We start from the raw sequence: 6409 nt of genomic DNA, 5'->3' as shown, positions 1-6409 counted from the left end.
GGCGGGAGGAGAGAGTGTGAGGGCGAGGGGAGGAGAGAGTGTGAGGGCGGGAGGAGAGAGTGTGAGGGCCGGGAGGAGAGAGTGTGAGGGCGGGAGGAGAGAGTGTGAGGGCGGGAGGAGAGAGTGTGAGGGCGGGAGGAGAGAGTGTGAGGGCGGGAGGAGAGAGTGTGAGGGCGGGAGGAGAGAGTGTGAGGGGCGGGAGGAGAGAGTGTGAGGGCGGGAGGAGAGAGTGTGAGGGCGGGAGGAGAGAGTGTGAGGGCGGGAGGAGAGAGTGTGAGGGCGGGAGGAGAGAGTGTGAGGGCGGGAGGAGAGAGTGTGAGGGCGGGAGGAGAGAGTGTGAGGGCGGGAGGAGAGAGTGTGAGGGCGGGAGAGAGAGAGTGAGGGGGGAGAGAGAGAGTGAGGGGGGAGAGAGAGAGTGAGGGGGGAGAGAGAGAGTGAGGGGGGGGAGAGAGAGAGTGAGGGGGGAGAGAGAGTGAGTGAGGGGGAGAGGAGAGAGAGTGAGTGAGGGGGGAGGAGAGAGAGTGATGGGGGAGAGGAGAGAGAGAGAGAGAGAGAGTGAGTGAGGGGGAGAGAGAGAGAGTGAGTGAGGGGGAGAGAGAGAGAGTGAGTGAGGGGGAGAGGAGAGAGAGAGAGAGAGAGTGAGTGAGGGGGAGAGGAGAGAGAGAGAGAGAGTGAGTGAGGGGGAGAGGAGAGAGAGAGAGAGTGAGTGAGGGGGAGAGGAGAGAGAGAGAGAGAGAGTGAGTGAGGGGGAGAGGAGAGAGAGAGAGAGAGAGTGAGTGAGGGGGAGAGGGAGAGTGAGGGGGGAGAGGAGAGAGAGAGAGAGAGAGAGAGAGTGAGAGGGGGTGGAGAGAGTGAGTGAGAATGAGGGGGAGGAGAGAGAGTGAGTGAGAGTGAGGGGGAGGAGAGAGTGAGTGAGTGTGAGGGGGGGGCTGAGAGTGTGAGGGGGGGGTTGCAGAGTGTGAGGGGGGGGGAAAGAGAGTGTGAGGGCGGGGGGGGAGAGAGTGTGAGGGCGGGGGGGGAGAGAGTGTGAGGGCGGGTGGGGAGAGAGTGTGAGGGCGGGGGGAGAGAGTGTGAGGGCGGGGGGGAGAGAGTGTGAGGGCGGGGGGGGAGAGAGTGTGAGGTTGTGAGGTGGAGAGAGAGAGTGTGAGGTTGTGAGGTGGAGAGAGAGAGTGTGAGGTTGTGAGGTGGAGAGAGAGAGAGAGAGAGAGTGTGAGGTGGAGAGAGAGAGTGTGAGGTTGTGAGGTGGAGAGAGAGAGAGAGAGTGTGAGGTTGTGAGGTGGAGAGATGGAGAGAAGAGAGAGTGTGAGGTTGTGAGGTGGAGAGAGAGAGTGTGAGGTTGTGAGGTGGAGAGAGAGAGTGTGAGGTTGTGAGGTGGAGAGAGAGAGAGAAAGAGAGAGTGAGTGAGTGAGGGGGGAGAGAGAGAGAGGGGGTAGTGAGATAGACGGGAGAGTGAGGGGGGGGCAGAGAGAGAGAGCGTGAGGGGGGAGAGAGAGAGAGAGAGAGAGAGAGAGAGAGAAAAGAGAGAGTGAGGGGGCAGAGAGAGAGAGAGAGAGAGAGAGAGTGAGGGGTGAGAGGGGAGAGGGGAGAGAGAGAGAGAGAGAAAGGAGATTAACATGGGGTCACAGATCAGTGATCAGGAGCATGAGCCCTCCCTAACTTGGGAGGGGTGGTTCACAGATCAAGAATCAGGAGCATTTGCCCTCCTTAAAGCCAAGGAAGAGGCATATAATTTGGCCAGAAAAAGCAACAAGCCTGAGGACTGGGAGAAATTTAGAATTCAACAGAGGAAGTCTAAGGGTTTAATTAAGAGGGGGAAATAGAGTATGAGAGGAAGCTTGCAGGGAACATAAAAACTGACTGCAAATGCTTCTATAAATATGTGAAGAGAAAAAGATTAGTGAAGACAAATGTAGGTCCCTTGCATTTGGATTCAGGTGAATTTATAATGGGGATCAAAGAAATGGCAGACCAATTGAGCAAATACTTCGGTTCTGTCTTCACAAAGGATGACACAAATAATCTTCCGATTGTATAGGGGACGGTAGGTCTAGTGAGAAGGAGGAACTGAAGGATATCCTTATTAGGCGGGAAATTGATGGGATTGAAGGCCGATAAATCCCCAGGGCCTGATATTCTGCATCCCAGAGTACTTAAGGAAGTGGCCCTAGAAATAGTGGATGCATTGGTGATCATTTTCCAACAGTCTATTGACTCTGGATCAGTTCCTATGGACTGGAGGGTAGCTAATGTAACACCACTTTTTAAAAAAGGAGGGAGGGAGAAAACGGGTAATTATAGACCAGTTAGCCTGACATCGGCGGTGGGGAAAATGTTGGAATCAATTATTAAGGATGAAACAGCAGCGCATTTGGAAAGCAGTGACAGGATCGGTCCAAGTCAGCATGGATTTATGAAAGGGAAATCATGCTTAACAAATCTTCTGGAATTTTTTGAGGATGTAACTAGTAGAGTGGACAAGGGAGAACCAGTGGATGTGGTGTATTTGGACTTTCAGAAGGCTTTTGACAAGGTCCCACACAAGAGATTGGTGTGCAAAATCAAAGCACATGGTATTGGGGGTAATGTCCTGACGTGGATAGAGAACTGGTTGGCAGACAGGAAGCAGAGAGTCGGGATAAACGGGTCCTTTTCAGAATATCAGGCAGTGACTAGTGGGGTGCTGCAGGGCTCAGTGCTGGGACCCCAGCTCTTTACAATATACATTAACGATTTAGATGAAGAAATTGAGTGTAATATCTCCAAGTTTGCAGATGACACTAAACTCGGTGTGAGCTGTGAGGAGGATGCTAAGAGGCTGCAAGGGTGACTTGGACATGGCAGATGCAGTATAATGAGGATAAATGTGAGGTTATCCATTTTGGGGGCAAAAACCCGAAGACAGAATATTATCTGAATGGCGGCAGACTAGAAAAAGGGGAGGTACATCAGTCACTGAAAGTGGGCACGCAGGTACATAACATACGAACATAAGAATTAGGAACAGGAGTAGGCCATCTAGCCCCTCGAGCCTGCTCCGCCATTCAACAAGATCATGGCTGATCTGGCCGTGGACTCAGCTCCACTTACCCGCCCGCTCCCCGTGACCCTTAATTCCCTTATTGGTTAAAAATCTATCTATCTGTGACTTGAATATATTCAATGAGCTAGCCTCAACTGCTTCCTTGGGCAGAGAATTCCACAGATTCACAACCCTCTGGGAGAAGAAATTCCTTCTCAACTCGGTTTTAAATTGGCTCCCCCTTTTTTTGAGGCTGTGCCCCCTAGTTCTAGTCTTCCCGACCAGTGGAAACAACCTTTCTGCCTCTATCTTGTCTATCCCTTTCATTATTTTAAATGTTTCTATAAGATCACCCCTCATCCTTCTGAACTCCAACAGAGTAGACCCAGTCTACTCAATCTATCATCATAAGGTAACCCCCTCATCTCCGGAATCAGCCTAGTGAATCGTCTCTGTACCCCCTCCAAAGCCAGTATATCCTTCCTTAAGTAAGGCGACCAAAACTGCACGCAGTACTCCAGGTGCGGCCTCACCAATACCCTATACAGTTGCAGAAGGACCTCCCTGCTTTTGTACTCCATCCCTGCTTTTGTACTCCATCCCTCTCGCAATGAAGGCCAACATTCCATTCGCCTTCCTGATTACCTGCTGCACCTGCAAACTAACTTTTTGGGATTCATGCACAAGGACCAAAAAGAGTTTCATGCACAAGGACCCCCAGGACCCTCTGCACCGCAGCATGTTGTAATTTCTCCCCATTCAAATAATATTCCCTTTTACTGTTTTTTTTCCCAAGGTGGATGACCTCACACTTTCCGACATTGTATTCCATCTGCCAAACCTTAGCCCATTCGCTAAACCTATCTAAATCTCTTTGCAGCCTTTACAGCAGGCGGTGAAGAAGGCAAATGGTATGTTGGCCTTCATAGCTAGGGGATTTGAGTATAGGAGCAGGGAGGTCTTACTGCAGTTGTACAGGGCCTTAGTGAGGCCTCACCTGGAATATTGTGTTCAGTTTTGGTCTAATCTGAGGAAGGACGTTCTTGCTATTGAGGGAGTGCAGCGAAGGTTTACCAGACTGATTCCTGGGATGGCAGGACTGTCATATGAGGAGAGACTGGATCGACTGGGCCTTTATTCACTGGAGTTTAGAAGGATGAGAGGGGATCTCATAGAAACGAATAAGATTCTGATGGGATTGGACAGGTTAGATGCAGGAAGAATGTTCCCGATGTTGGGGAAGTCCAGAACCAGGGGACATAGTCTTAGGATAAGGGGTAAGCCATTTAGGTCTGAGATGAGGAGAAACTTCTTCACTCAGAGAGTTGTTAACCTGTGGAATTCCCTGCCGTAGAGAGTTGTTGAAGCTAGTTCACTGGATATATTCAAGAGGGAGTTAGATGTGGCCCTTACGGCTAAGGGGATCAAGGGGTATGGAGAGAAAGCAGGCAAGGGATACTGAGGGAATGATCAGCCATGATCTTATTGAATGGCAGTGCAGGCTCAAAGGGCCGTATGGCCTACTCCACCTATTTTCTATGTTTCTTAACCCAGGGGGTCACAGGTCAGGGATCAGGAGCACGAGCCCTCCCTAACTCAGGGGGTCACAGATCAAGGATCATGAGCACTTGCCCTCCTTAACCCAGGGGTCACAGATCAAGGATCAGGAGCACTTGCCCTCCTTAACCCAGGGGTCACAGGTCAGGGATCAGAAGCACAAGCCCTCCCTAACCCAGATCCACAAACCCAGCACGGATCAGGGTTAGACCCCCAGCGCTTCCTGTGTGCCTCAGTACCACGGAGGATGGTGTACCTCCCCCTGAGTGTCAGGCGATGCTGGCCCCTGCGGAGTTAGTGGGGCCTTCCCTCCAGCTCTCCCTAACATCGGTGCCCCGTGGAATGGCCTGGGATCACGTGTGAGCAGGATGGTCAAAAGTGGATAAATCCCCAGGCCCAGATGAAATGTATCCCAGGCTGTTAAGAGAAGCAAAAGAGGAAATAGCAGAGGCTCTGACCATCATTTTCCAATCCTCTCTGGCTACAGAGGACTGGAGGACTGCTAATGTGGTACCTTTGTTTAAAAAGGGAGAAAGGTATAGACCGAGTAATTAATTACAGGCCAGTCAGCTTAACCTCAGTGGTGGGGAAAATTATTTGAAAAATTCCTGAGGGACAGGATAAATCTTCATTTGGAAAGACACGGATTAATCAAGGAGTCAGCACAGATTTGTTAAGGGAAGGTTGTGTCTGATGAACTTGATTGAATTTTTTGAGGAGGTAACCAGGAAGGTCGATGAGGGCAGTGCGTATGATGTAGTGTATATGGACTTTAGCAAAGCTTTTGACAAGGTCTCAAATGGCAGATTGGTCAGGAATGTAAAAGCCCTTGGGATTCAGGGCAAAGTGGCAAGTTGGATCCAAAATGTCAGCTGTGACTCAGTGGGTAGCATTGTCAGAAGGTTGTAAGCTCAAGTCTCACTCTAGAGGCTTGAGCATAAATATCTAGGCTGACACTGCAGTGCAGTGCTGAGGGAGCGCCGCACTGTCGGAGGGGCAGTACTGAGGGAGCGCCGCACTGTCGGAGGGGCAGTACTGAGGGAGCCCCGCACTGTCGGAGGGGCAGTACTGAGGGAGCGCCGCACTGTCGGAGGGGCAGTACCGAGGGAGCGCCGCACTGTCGGAGGGGCAGTACCGAAGGAGCGCCGCACTGTCGGAGGGGCAGTACCGGGGAAGCGCCGCACTGTCGGAGGGGCAGTACTGAGGGAGCGCCGCACTGTCGGGGGGGCAGTACTGAGGGAGCGCCGCACTGTCGGGGGGGCAGTACTGAGGGAGCGCCGCACTGTCGGGGGGGGCAGTACTGAGGGAGCGCCGCACTGTCGGGGGGGGCAGTACTGAGGGAGCGCCGCACTGTCGGAGGGGCAGTACTGAGGGAGTGCTGCACTGTTGGAGGGGCAGTACTGAGGGAGCGCTGCACTGTCGGAGGTGCCGTCTTTTGTATGAGACATTAAACCAAGGCCCCGTCTGCTCTCTCAGCTGGACGCAAAAGATCCCATGGCACTATTTGGAAGAAGAGCAGGGGAGTTCTCCCCGATGTCCTGGGGCCAATATTTATCCCTCAATCAACATACCAAAGAAACAGATGATCTGGGTCATTATCACATTGCTGTGTGTGGGAGCTTGCTGTGCGCAAATTGGCTGCTGCGTTTTCCACATTACAACAGTGACTACACTCCACAAAGTGCTTCATTGGCTGTAAAGCGCTGAGACGTCCAGTGGTCGTGAAAGGCGCTATATAAACGCAAGTCTGTCTTTTTAAAATTGGCTCGGAGTCAGGAAGCTAAGGGTAATGGTTGATGTGTGTTTTTGTGACTGGAAGGCTGTATCCAGTGG

At 52.0% G+C, this 6409-nt stretch overlaps 1 protein-coding gene across 2 annotated transcripts in view; it reads left to right on the top strand.

The window, feature by feature from the left end:
* Window positions 1-6409, top strand: part of LOC139232695 (profilin-1-like) — a 762729-nt gene that overhangs the window by 297526 nt on the left and 458794 nt on the right. The window lies entirely within an intron of this gene.

Source organism: Pristiophorus japonicus, chromosome 20, assembly GCF_044704955.1.
Source record: "Pristiophorus japonicus isolate sPriJap1 chromosome 20, sPriJap1.hap1, whole genome shotgun sequence".
NCBI classification, from domain to species: Eukaryota; Metazoa; Chordata; class Chondrichthyes; family Pristiophoridae; genus Pristiophorus; species Pristiophorus japonicus.
The sequence above is the reverse complement of the archived record's forward strand: the minus strand, read 5'-3'. Positions and strand labels throughout refer to the sequence as shown.